The following is a 12,454-nucleotide window of genomic DNA, read 5'->3' on the forward strand; positions in this document are numbered from 1 at the left end:
TTCATGATGAGGTAGCTGAGCTCAGAGGTGGAGCCTAACACTCAAATTCACCTCTCTGAAGAGTAATGAAGGCATGAGAGATGACTGAAGGACTCTGCATGTGTGATCAAGCTCCATGCCTCTCCCTTGATGTGTGCTTAGTGCACGGTAAGGCTAGCATGGTCTAAGGTGTAGTTGTTAAAGGGGTCACTCATCAGACCCAAGTGTATGGTTTCAAGAAAAGCAGTTTCGAGTCCCTGGAGGACAGCATAGGCAGCCTTTATTGTAACCCACACTGTAGAGGGGTCACCTACAGCAGCACACTAGACCAGGCCCATTTGCTGTCCCAACACACTAATTAAAGACAAGTAGTGAAGAATGGCAAAGCAAGGAGATTTAATTAGCATGGCCATGTTAGGGAGTATGTACATAGGATTTATTAGAGTGGCTTACAGGCTGTGGTCCACTAGTCCAACAATGGCTTCCTCCTGACAGAAAGGTCAAGAATCCAGTAGTTGTTCAGTTCACAGACTGGATATCTCAGCAGTCCCAATCTGCTGCAGAATCCTAGAGAGGGGCTGGTTTTCCATCCATGGGTCTGAGGTATTGGGACTTTGACATGGGCATGTCAACAGTACACATTCACTCAGGACTTCATCCACTCTTTACACACACACTCAAGGCATTCTCTGCTCCCCACAGCCTTTTGATGAGCATTTTCATGGGACACAAATATCTTCACAGCCTTTGCCCCTTTTGAGAGCTCTATCCACATACTTCTTCCCCAAATGTCTTTCTCCCTGATTTTCCAATCATGTTTTTTCCAAGTCCCTGACCATCCAGCCAAGCCATTGGCTTCAACCCATAAATCAGTGAACAATTGCACCTCTGGCCATTTCTCCTTTCAAGTAAAACGTGTGAGCATGTGTTCTGCCCAGTGTTCTGCCCACTGTGAAGATTTCCCTTCTCTGGCATCCTTCAAGGTTGTCTTAAAAAGAAGTTGTAAAATGCTGCTGCTGTCCACTTTTGTATGGTGCCTGCATATCATGCAGAAGCATCAGTGCCAGGTCCTAGTCTTCTCTTCCTCAGTCAGCTGGTGATAAGGCACATCCTATGAGGTTATAGATGCATCCTTAACTGCAGATGGCATTGTAAAGGGTGTAGAAACCATAGGCATTTGGGCAACTTCTTCATGTAACTTGTGTGCTTGAGCCCAATCATGTATATACCACTTCTATTTGGTAATGGATTGCTGCTATGCATGTACTAACTACATTATGGGTTGGTGGGTCAGATAATACTCAGCTCATGATGGGTGGCTCAGGTTGCATGGTAACTTAGTAGCCCATTGTCAAATGTTCAGTTTCCACTAGGGCCCAACAACAGACCAAGAGATGTCTTTCAAATGGAGAGTAGTTGTCTGCAGATGATGGTAGAGGCTTGCTCCAAAAGATCTCTTCTGTGAGTCAACAAATGTAGGTAGACTTTCTCTGTCCCACCAGCTGGACACACAGAGACTTATTATAAATTATAAGTGCTTGACCAATAGCTTAGGATTGTTACTAATTAGCTCTTACAACTTAAATTAACCCATATTTATTAATCTATGTGTTGCCACGTGGCTTATGGCTTGTCATCCATTTTCTACACATCTTGCTTCCTCTGCATCTGGCTGGTAACTCAGCCCTCCATCATCTCAGTATTCTCTCAATCTGGCTCTCCTGCCTAACCTCTTCTTGCCTAGCTATTGGCCAGCTAGCCCTTTATTAAACCAACAATAGCGACACATATTCACAGTATACAAAAAGATCGTTCCACAACAATCAAGTCCAATTTGTGCTGCTCATATATTCCTGAATGTGTGGCCTTCCACTGGACCATAGTTGGCTTACTAGAGGCAATACTGCTAAAGAAAACTGACTCACTCTCCCAGCACCTATCCATTGCCAATAATTCCTCAGCTATGGAATTCTCCATGCTGGGGTTTGGTTTTTCTTGAGCTTGCATGGGGACTTGTGCATGTTGTCATAGTCTCTGTGAGTTCCTATGTGCTGATGCCCTGCTCTGTCTGGAGGACACTGTCTCCTGTGGTCATCCACAGTCTCGGGCTCTTACATTCTTTTTTGTTTTGTTTTGTTTTTCAAGACAGGATTTCTCTATGTAGCAGTACTAGATGTCCTGGAACTTGTTTTCTAGACCAGGCTGGTCTCGAACTCACAGAGATCCACCTGCCTCTGCCTCCCAAGTGCTGGGATTAAAGGCGTGCACTACCACACCTGACAGCTCTTAATGCTTTTTGCTCTCTCTTCCACAATGATTCTGGAGCCTTTGAAGGAGGGAGTATAATATAGATGTCTCACTTAGGGTTGAGCACCCCACAGTCTCTTATTCTTTGCACCTTGACCAGTTGTGGGTGTCTATATTAATCACCACTTACTGCCAATAGAAACTTCTCTGATGAGGGTTGAGAGATGCACTACTTTATGGGTGTGCTGGATGGTTTTATGTCACCTTGACACAAGCTAAAATCATCTGAGAGGAGGGATTCTCAATTAAGAAAATGCCTCCATAAGATCAGGCTGTAGGCCGGCCTGTGGGGCATTTTCTTAATTAGTGATTGATGGGGGAGGGCCCAGCTCATTGTAGGTGGTGCCATCCCTGGGCTGATGGTCCTGGGAGCAATCCAGTAAACAGCACCCTTCAATGGCCTCTGCATCAGCTCCTGCCTTCAGGTTCTGTCCTGCTTGTGTTCCTGTCCAGACTTATTCAGTGATGAAGTGTGATGTGGAGGTGTAAGCTGAACAAACCCTTTTCTCCTCACCTTGCTTTTGGTCATGGTGTTTCATCATTGCAATAGTAACTCTAACGAGGAAAATGGGTACAACAATGAGTCATTAGTGTTTGGTTTAATACTATGTCCATTTAGCAAAATAATAATAGGTTCTCCCCTAGAGCCTTTGGCCTATGTAGCTACATGTCCTTGGGCCTTGACAATAATGCTAGGTATGGACTCTATTTCATGGAGTAGGGCATAAATCCAATCAGAAAGTGGTATATTTACACAATGGAATATTATTCAGCTATAAAGAAAACAAACAGTGATGAAGTCAGCCTGGTACTGGCATAAGAGTAGACAGGTGGACCAGTAGAACAGAACAGAGGACCCAGAAGTAAGGTGTCAAAGCTATGCCCACTTAAGAGTTGACAAAAGAAGCTGGGCAGTGGTGGCGCACGCCTTTAATCCCAGCACTCGGGAGGCAGAGGCAGGCAGATCTCTGTGAGTTCGAGGCCAGCCTTGTCTACAGAGCAAGAACCAGGAAAGGTGCAAAGCTACACGGAGAAACCCTGTCTCAAAAAAAAAAACCAAAATAGTTGACAAAAGAGACGAAAACATACTATGGGGGAAAGATAGCCTATCTAGCACACAGTGCTGGAAAAGCTGGATTACCACCTGCAGGAAATGAAATTAGATTCATGTCTCCCACTTTGTTAAAAAATCAATTCAAAATGGATCCAAGTTCTTCATTTACAGCCCAAAACATTGAAAGATTTAGGAGAAAACACAGAGGATACGTCCCTCAAGATACCGGAGTAGGCCAGAGCTTTTTAAACAGAACACCAACAGCACAGGAACGAACCCCAGTATCAACAGATGGACGTTGTGAAGAGAAAAAGTTTCTGTACAGCAGAGAAACAGTCAGTAGAGTTAACAGACATCCCAGAGAATGGGAGGGAACCTTAACCAGCTGCACTTTAGACAAGGGGCTAATGCACAGAACTTAAATACCAGAACTGCAGAAATTAAACACCAAGGGAACGAACCAGCCAATCAACAGACAAGTAAATGAATGGAATAGATCAATTTCAAAAAAGAAACAAAAATAGCTAATAACCAATTTTAAAAGTGTCCAATATTCCCAGCTATCAGGGAAACGCAATTTTAAATGACTTTGCCACACCACCTCACCCCAGTCAAACTGTCTATCTTCAATAAGTCTGATAACAAATGTTGGAGAGGATGTGGAGAGACATCCCCTTTTCACCGTTGGTAGGGGTGAAAATTAATATAGGCATTGTGGAAATCAATTTGGAGAATTCTCACAAATTAAAAATAGGACTCCCATATGACCCAGCTTTTTAAACTCTTGGGCATATACCCGGAGAACTTCATACCTTACCACAGAGAGATCCGCAACTCATGCTCACTGCTGTTTAATTTACAATAGCAAAGACCAGGAATCAGTCTAGTTGCGCATCAAGAGATGAACTGGTAATGAAAATCTGATGTATTATACAATGGAATACTACTCAGCTCTCAAGAAAAATGAAGCAAAAATATTTAAAAAAGCAGGATCACACAATTTCAGAAAGACAGATTCTAGCCAATAGTATATGTACACATGTAAACAGATGTGCATGTGGGTACAGTATGACATGAAGAAAAGAAAAGAAGCTGGGCGGTGGTGTACACGCCTTTAATCCCAGCACTCGGGAGGCAGAGGCAGGCGGATCTCTGTGAGTTCAAAGCCAGCCTGGGCTACAGAGTGGGTTCCAGGAAAGGCGCAAAGCTACACAGAGAAACCCTGTCTCACAAAACCAAACAAAACAAAAAACAAAACAAAAAAAGCAAAGAGAAGAAAAAAGGCTAAATACTAGTAAATGAGGAAGGACTGAATGCAGGTGACAGACACAAGTTATGAAAGAAGATATAAAGCTAATTGTTTTTCTAGCTTTAACTCTGCCATGGATTTTTTGTTTGTTTTGGTGGTGGGTAGGTACATAAAGTATACTCAATACTAAAAATGTGAAATTTAATGTGAAGAGTGTGCATTCTGAATGCCTATTCTAACTGTACAGAAGTTATATTGAGTATAGAGACTTCATGTCTGGTTTATTTTGGTATTTGATTTTTTCATTTATTTGCAAGTTTTTAAAATAATAAAGTTTATAAGGTAATAAAAAACAAAATTATGACATTCATAGGTAAGTGAATGGATCTAGAAACACTTGTTCTGAGTGAGATAACCCGGACCCAGGAAGACAAGCATCACATGTTTTTTCTCATTTGTGGATGTAGCTTTGAATCTTCTGACAAGTATGTTTCATTTGAAATACCCATAGAGATCAGAGAAGCTTTCAAGAGAGCCAAGAGGTCATGGGGAGGAGGTTTTCAAGAGAGGGAAGACCGAATACAGTTGTTTAAAGGCTTCATGAGGATTAATGCCATGTGTTAGCGTGGGTGAGAGAAAGGTGCCTTCTCCTCCTTTGCCCCTCACCACTGGTAGCAGAAGGGATTGCTAACCTTAGGGACATGAGAGTGGGAGAGCTGGTCCAGCCCCTCACCAGCTGCAGCACTCAGAAGAGCCGGCCCTGCACCTCGCTGGGGCAGCACGGTAGAGCTGACCATGATGGTGTGAGTTCAGGTGAGCCAGGCTCGAGAGTATGAGAGAGGAGAATTGGTCCCACCCCTTTCTGCCTATGGCACTGGGTGAGCTAGATGGGGCAGTGCTGGAGAGCTTGTCTTGGTGGTGGCAATGAGGGGAAGCTGGTAGGCTGACCAACCCAGCTACCACCCAGGCCCAGAACCAGGGCTATGAGTAGGCCCACCCTAACAGCCACCCCATCTAGGAACTGCTGGAGCATGTGAAGGGACTGGTCCTGCAGATCCAAATATGCAGGATCTCCAGGACACAGGGAAATAACAGGATATCCAAGCAGAGTCCCAGTGAGTGCCTAGTATTGATAGTGTAGCAGAAGCCAGAGGCCTCGAATCAGACAAATAATTCATTGCAATGAACACTTGCAGATAAGGCTGGGATTCTCACTTCCTCAGATTTTTTCTTTTAAATTTTATTTATTTTTTATTTGTGAGGGAGGAGGTTGTAAGGGCAGAGGGTGGATACGAAGGTACAAGGAGATGAATGGGATCAGGATGCATAATATAAAAAACCCACAAGGAATCAATAAAAATGTCTTAAAAAAGAGCACTCATGGCTCTTGTAGGGTTGCAGGTTCAGTTCCCAGCACCCAAATTGCCATCTGTAACTCCAGTTCCAGGAGATGAACCCTTAGTCTAACCTCTGAGGACTCGTGGACCCATGTGGTACACATACATAGATGCAGTCACACACATATGCATACAATTAAATGGATTTTATTTATTTATTTGGTTTTTCAAGACAAGGTTTCTCTGTGTAGTTTTGGTGCCTGTCCTGAATCTCGATCTGTAGACCAGGCTGGCCTTGAACTCACCTAAGTGCATCAGATAATAGAGGCATACTAACCCAAGCATATTTCAAGAGTAAACACACTGTGGTCAGAGACCCACTCGGGGGTGAGCTCCCTTGCTTCTAGATACAGAAATCAAAATAGATATGTTAGCAGTTTGAAGACCCATCACATTGGTTCCCTTGACCTATGTAACCAAAGTTGTCATACAAAGCAAAGTTCTATAAAATACCCTATCCACTGGCAAAACAGGAAAGTTATACAAGAATATACAAAGCTCTGTTGTATCTTTTAAAAAGTCAAAGAACAGAGAGTACACAGAGTTAATTTTATTTGTCAGCTTTTCTGACCCATAATGCTTCTAGTCAGTTTTAGATATTTCTGATAGTGGTTTTAGATGAGATTTCTACTGAAATCTGTGGACTCTTATAAAGCATATTACCTTCTGCAACACAGACAGGTTTTGTACAATAGATAACAGGCTTGGAGAGAAGCTCCTCAATTTCCCCCAAGCAAGAAAGAATTCATCAGATTGCCCTTGGTCTCATTGGCCACATTTATTCTTCCTGGTTCTACTGTAGGGTAGTTTTGGCCTCAATCTTCAACACTTTGTGGCATCTCTAGTCTGCGAGGTGACCCGGTCAGACTCGGTGCTGGTCAAGCCTCCACAGTTGCATGAGACAATCCTTAGAGCGAGTCTCTTTTCCTCCATAAAAGTAGCTTATTGGTTCTGCTTCTTTGGAACACTAATGAATACAAGATAGTAGACACATGACATCACAGATTCCTACAAAAATGGAGTGAGTGGCTATGGCAGATGATAAGGAATTATAGTAACATAACCTAAGCAGTAGCCCTAAAGAGCTTTGCACCAGATTGGTGCCTTTACTACTTAAAGCAGGACACTGATGCAATGGGCCAGGTAATGTTTATTAAGGAATAGGAGCTATAAAGCACACTCATGACACAGAGCAAAGTAAACATTGCTGCTGATCCAACTGTTGTTCGGCTGTTCTGGCGATGGGCACCAAACTGCAAGCCATGCTTCTCTGCAGCTTACTGATGCTCCAACCATCCAAGAGCACACCACCCCAACCTACAGTTTTTAAGACATCACATATCCTAGAGAAGACCATACCCATAAAGCTAGGAAAAAAACACTCCATCCAATTGGTCATTGGGATGAAGGCTGGATTCCCACAACAACTACTAAGAGTTAACATGTCTTCTGATATATCATGTGTCTACTGATCTGAAAATGGCTTTCTTTTTAAGATTTATTTGTGTGTATCTATTTTTTGTGCATTTTTATAAAGGAGTCTCATGGATCCAAGGCTGGTCTAGAAGTCCTTTTGTAGTTGAGAATGAACTTGAACTTCTGATCCTCCCCAGTGCAGGGATTACAGGCAGGAACTACCACATCTGGGTTACACAGTGGTGGGGAACAAATCTAGGGCCTTGTGCATACTAAGCAAGCGCTGTATCACTGAGTTACATTTCTAGTCCCCAGACACTGTATTCATTTCAGTACATAGCAACCAAGAAGAGCCAATGGAAAGCCCACATTGAGGTGGAACAAAACACGAACACACAGCAGGAGTTCTGAAAAGTTTCATTGCCTAGAGCCTGAATCCAGGAAACCTTAGGAAAAGACATTACGAAAGCACATAACAAAACAGATGCAACCTTCTGCAACTTTTGATGAAATTCAAAGCATATTAAAATAATTTAATATATTTTTTAGAAATGGAAGCCTATTAATAACAGAAAAATTGTAGAGATAGCATCAATTAAACAGGAGGTACAATGTTAGTGCTGTCAATTTTTAAAATTAATTTAAAGGTACACCAGTTAAAGCTGATCTGTAGTGAGATCTACTTATTCTTTAAATTTTTCTTTTAAATAGGGAATACCAAATACTGATGTCAGTCACGACATATGGTATTTAACTGATATTCAACAATTGGAAGGCATTTATAGAATTCTAGCAAGTTATTTTTATGATGACTACAGTTTAGCACTTTGTTGAGTTGTGTATTAATCCATTCCTAATGCTATCTAGGTGGAAGTTCTTCAATTATACAATGAATAGATTTTAAAATATGGAACGGTCCTTTGTCCTTGACTCAAAGGCTAAAAACTTTCCTAGAACTGGTTTGAGCTTGTGTGGCAATGGATGGTCTACTTCTTGTTTTGTCAAGTGTGTACAAAACAAGTTGTATTAGCCAAGTACTGTAACCCTGAAATGACTCAGTCTGTCATGTGCAAGTGTGGTTTGATATTGAACTAATTATAACGTGATGGTCACTAAACACATTTCCAAAGCCATTCTCTTTTAAAAAAAAAAAAAAAAAGGATTAATGGAGCAAGAATGAATTAAAGAGAAGTTATTCTATAGTGGGCTGTCAATGCCCATATTAGACACCACAGGCTATCTAATAAAAAGCCCAGTGCCAGGAACAGGTTACCTCGCTTTGAGTTGTTGGCTGGTGAGGTTCCAGAGTCTACAAACATTACAGGCTATTCATTATCACTGCTATGTCTTCCCTCCAGAACTTTATGGTAAGACCTTGATGTTGGAAACACCATATACTTGAGTCACAGAACAAGAAGAAACCAAGCTGATACTGGCCCGGGGGCTTCATCCTTGTATCTAGCTTTCATGGTTCTGGAAAGCACTCCATAAACTACACGGGGAGAAAAGTAGTCATCAGTCCTACCCAGCCCTGAACCCTGCAAGCTACAGTAACAGCCAGCCTGGTGAGACACGCCCACTGGTGCAATAGTGGTGTGGATGTCACGGGAGTAGAATCCTCATCTTAAGACGCCTGTTAGACCTGACTAAGGCCACCTATAGGACCTGGGTAGTTTTTGTTGTTGTTGTTGTTGTTGTTTGTTTGTGTGTTTGTTTTGTTTTTGTTTTTTTGAGACAGAGTTTCTCTGTGTAGTCCTGGCTGCCCTGGAACTCACTCTATAGACCAGGTTGGCCTCGAACTCATAGAGATCCACCCACCTCCGCCTCCTGAGTGCTGGGATTAAAGACGTGCACCACCACCGCCTGGCATCATAGGACCTCATTTCACCTTACTAATGTCTTAGAAGATTCCACGACCAGGAACATTCTGAGTTGCTGGCAGTGAAGACTTCATTACTTGCTTTGGTGGGCAGACATGCCATTCATCCCATGTCAGTCAGGATGAGCTCTGACCATGACGTGGAGTCCTCTCACCTGTGGACTAGTTAGTTTTCACCAGGAAGCATGTCGAGTTACATCAGGCGTCTATAAGAGATGAAATTTCTTTTTGTCATACGGCATGAACCCATCTATCCACAAGGAAGCAAAGGGAGGCTCAGCAAGGAACACCACTTGTCAATGTGCCAGCTACAGGGCATCTATCTGCTATTAGATCCTCAGCCCCTATACATGACCTGCTGTTAACAGAGGCAGAAAGGGAGGAGTGGGGACCCCAAAGATGTCATCTACGTGTTCTGGAGGGATGCATGAGAGCAAACAGATGGCCATTATAATTGCTTCCTCTCTTTATTTTCCTATTTACTGTTATTGCCTTAATACAATTTTAAAAAGTTTAGCATACAAAATATGTTCCACTCTGGAGACTCCATACTTCTATTTTGATCATATGCATCTCTTTCCCCTCCCTATGTTCCTCCCACTGGGTGCCTTCCTCCTGTTGAATAGCCCCTGGGATTTCATGCGGGAAAACAGGATACAGAGTAGTCTAGGTTCCACATATGAGAGAAAACACGCTGTATCTGTCTTCCTCTGCATCACTCTACCTTCTTTAAACCCGTTCCCCCACATACAGAGCCTCTGTCTGCCTTCTCTTCCTATGTTTGTTTGTTTGTTTTTAACCTAGATTCTGGGGCCAATGAGGTGGCTCAGCAGGTAAAGGCACATGACTCAAAAGCTGATGACCTGAAGTCTATCTCCAGATCCCACAAAACAGGAGAAGAAAACTGACCTCCGCAAAATGTCCTCTGACCTGCACTTGTGCACGCACGCATGCGTACTTACGCGTGCATGTGTATCCCCCTCATTCTCAATAAAGGTAAAATTAAGACAATTAAGAGGAATCTAGATGTTGCAGATGAGAGTCTGCTCTATTTCTGTCCACATGATGGTTTCCAGTTCATGCACTTTCCTGCAAATGATATAAATTCTTTCTTCTTCATGACCAAATAGATTCCACTGTGTATATGTAAACCAATTCATCTGTGGATGTGCAGCTAGGCTGGTTCCTTATCTTGGCTATTATTCTGTATATTCTGATGTCTCTGTGATACATGATATATGCTTGTGTTTCTGTAATATGCTGACTTAGATTTCTTTTGCTACATACCCAGAGGTTTAAGAAACTTTGTAATATAATTTGTTTTATTATAAAGCTCCAAAGGTGACCAGTTCTTGACTAACTGCACTTTGAGAATAGATCTTAATGCAAACCAACTGGAGAATGAAACACACACATCCCAGTCGAGGCCCAACATCTTAATCCGATCTATGTTTTCCATTACATGGGTTAGGTACTAATCTCAAACAGTTGCACAATTATGAGTCAGTCCTTCCAACTAGTGTTCTTATCCAGCCCGTAAACAGCCAAGACTTCTCAAAACTCATGCATTGCCAGGGAGAGCAAGCTACATCTCTGGGTTGTCCAAAGCAGTCCACCACAGCACGCAAGGCATTGGCCAGGAGCCACAACCTTAGCAAATCTCCCACAGCCCATTGTTCACTCCCTTTTGTGTCTAGATGCTCAGGTTAAATGTCTTCTGTTTTGTTTTGTCTTTGTGATTGTGTGTAGAAGGCACGCTCACAGAAGTATTAGAAAGCCCAGACCTGTTAAATAAATACACATGCTTTTTTCTTCAAGGGAAGGAAGTGAATGATGCCCGTTCACCCAGAAGGCTGGAGTGGATGTTATCCAACAACCTGGTGAACTTGCTCTTCTATGGACCCAGCCTTTACCTGGATCCCCCAAATCCTGAGCATTGTTTAGGCCTTAATCCTGGTCTTTGTCTCTCTGTGAATAGAACTCATTCCTATGAAAGAGGTTCCATGGCTTTGCAGTCTCAATTAATAGAAACTATCCTTATGCTTATTATAAATCCTTCCTCCTTAGGTCCTCACCCTGAACGCTGTCTCTCTGTGAGTTAAGAACCATTCTTACAGTAGATGACACAGGTGCTTCTCTAAAGAGAAAAGCTTGCAAGGGAGTTTCCACGTGGCCGTGCCTAATGCTTTGTTGTAATAATTGTCATGTGGAGACTTTCCCCAAAGTTTTGCTGTATTTAAATATGTAAGAAAAGTAAACTGCTTGGTCAGATTTGGGCCCAGCACTAGCTAAAGTTGTACTGACCTGAGTTTCATTCTTAACCTCATGTGGATCATTTTCCTGCTGGCTGTGATGACCCCACAATCATGGTCACTCCCAAGCCACTGTCTACACTGCACAGCTCAACTCCATAGACAACTTCTGTCTTATTACGGGACAGAAAGGAAGAGTCCATTCCCTGTTTGCTCACTCATTTTTATTGGGTGGAATGTTCCAGAGATCATAATGAAAGAAAGAAGCAGGGCTGTGCTTTTAAGAGAGTCACACTGTATTTGGTCTGAAGAGACTAGCTTTTGCTACCAGAGAAAGTTCACCTCCAAATTATGATGGTTAAGTTGGCAGGAAGGCTCCACTTTCACCCCAGCAGGGGAGGAGGGAACAGGGAAATGCACCAGACCTGCCTTACTCACACTCAACTGTCCAGAGCCAGGGTTCCTGGAGCTGACAGGATGCTGGAAGCATAGGGAAGCAACAGTTATTTGTGAGCAACAAGGGTGCCTACCATATGGACAGAGAAGGACAAACACAAATTAACAGGTAAGAAAAATCCAAGACAGCGATGCCGTGAAGAGAATAAAACTCACAGCGTCTGAGGAAACAGATGTGCAAGAAAAATCGATTGAAGAGTTCAGCTCAGTTGGTAGAGTATCTGCTTAGCATGAAACCCTGAGTTTGATCCCCAGCACTGTGTAAAACCCTCACCGGTGGTACATGCCTGTAATCCTAGGACTGGAGAGACAGAGGCAGGCATATCAGATGTTCGGGATCATCCTCAGCCACAGAGAGAGTTAAAATATAGCCTGGGCTAGAAACCCTGTCTCTTAAATAAGACTGTAAAGGTGACCCAGCTTTCCCTAGGTGTGACTGGGTGTGTCTTCTCTCAGAAGATCTAA

The sequence above is a fragment of the Onychomys torridus genome, chromosome 8, assembly GCF_903995425.1.
Source record: "Onychomys torridus chromosome 8, mOncTor1.1, whole genome shotgun sequence".
In the NCBI taxonomy this organism is placed as follows: Eukaryota; Metazoa; Chordata; class Mammalia; order Rodentia; family Cricetidae; genus Onychomys; species Onychomys torridus.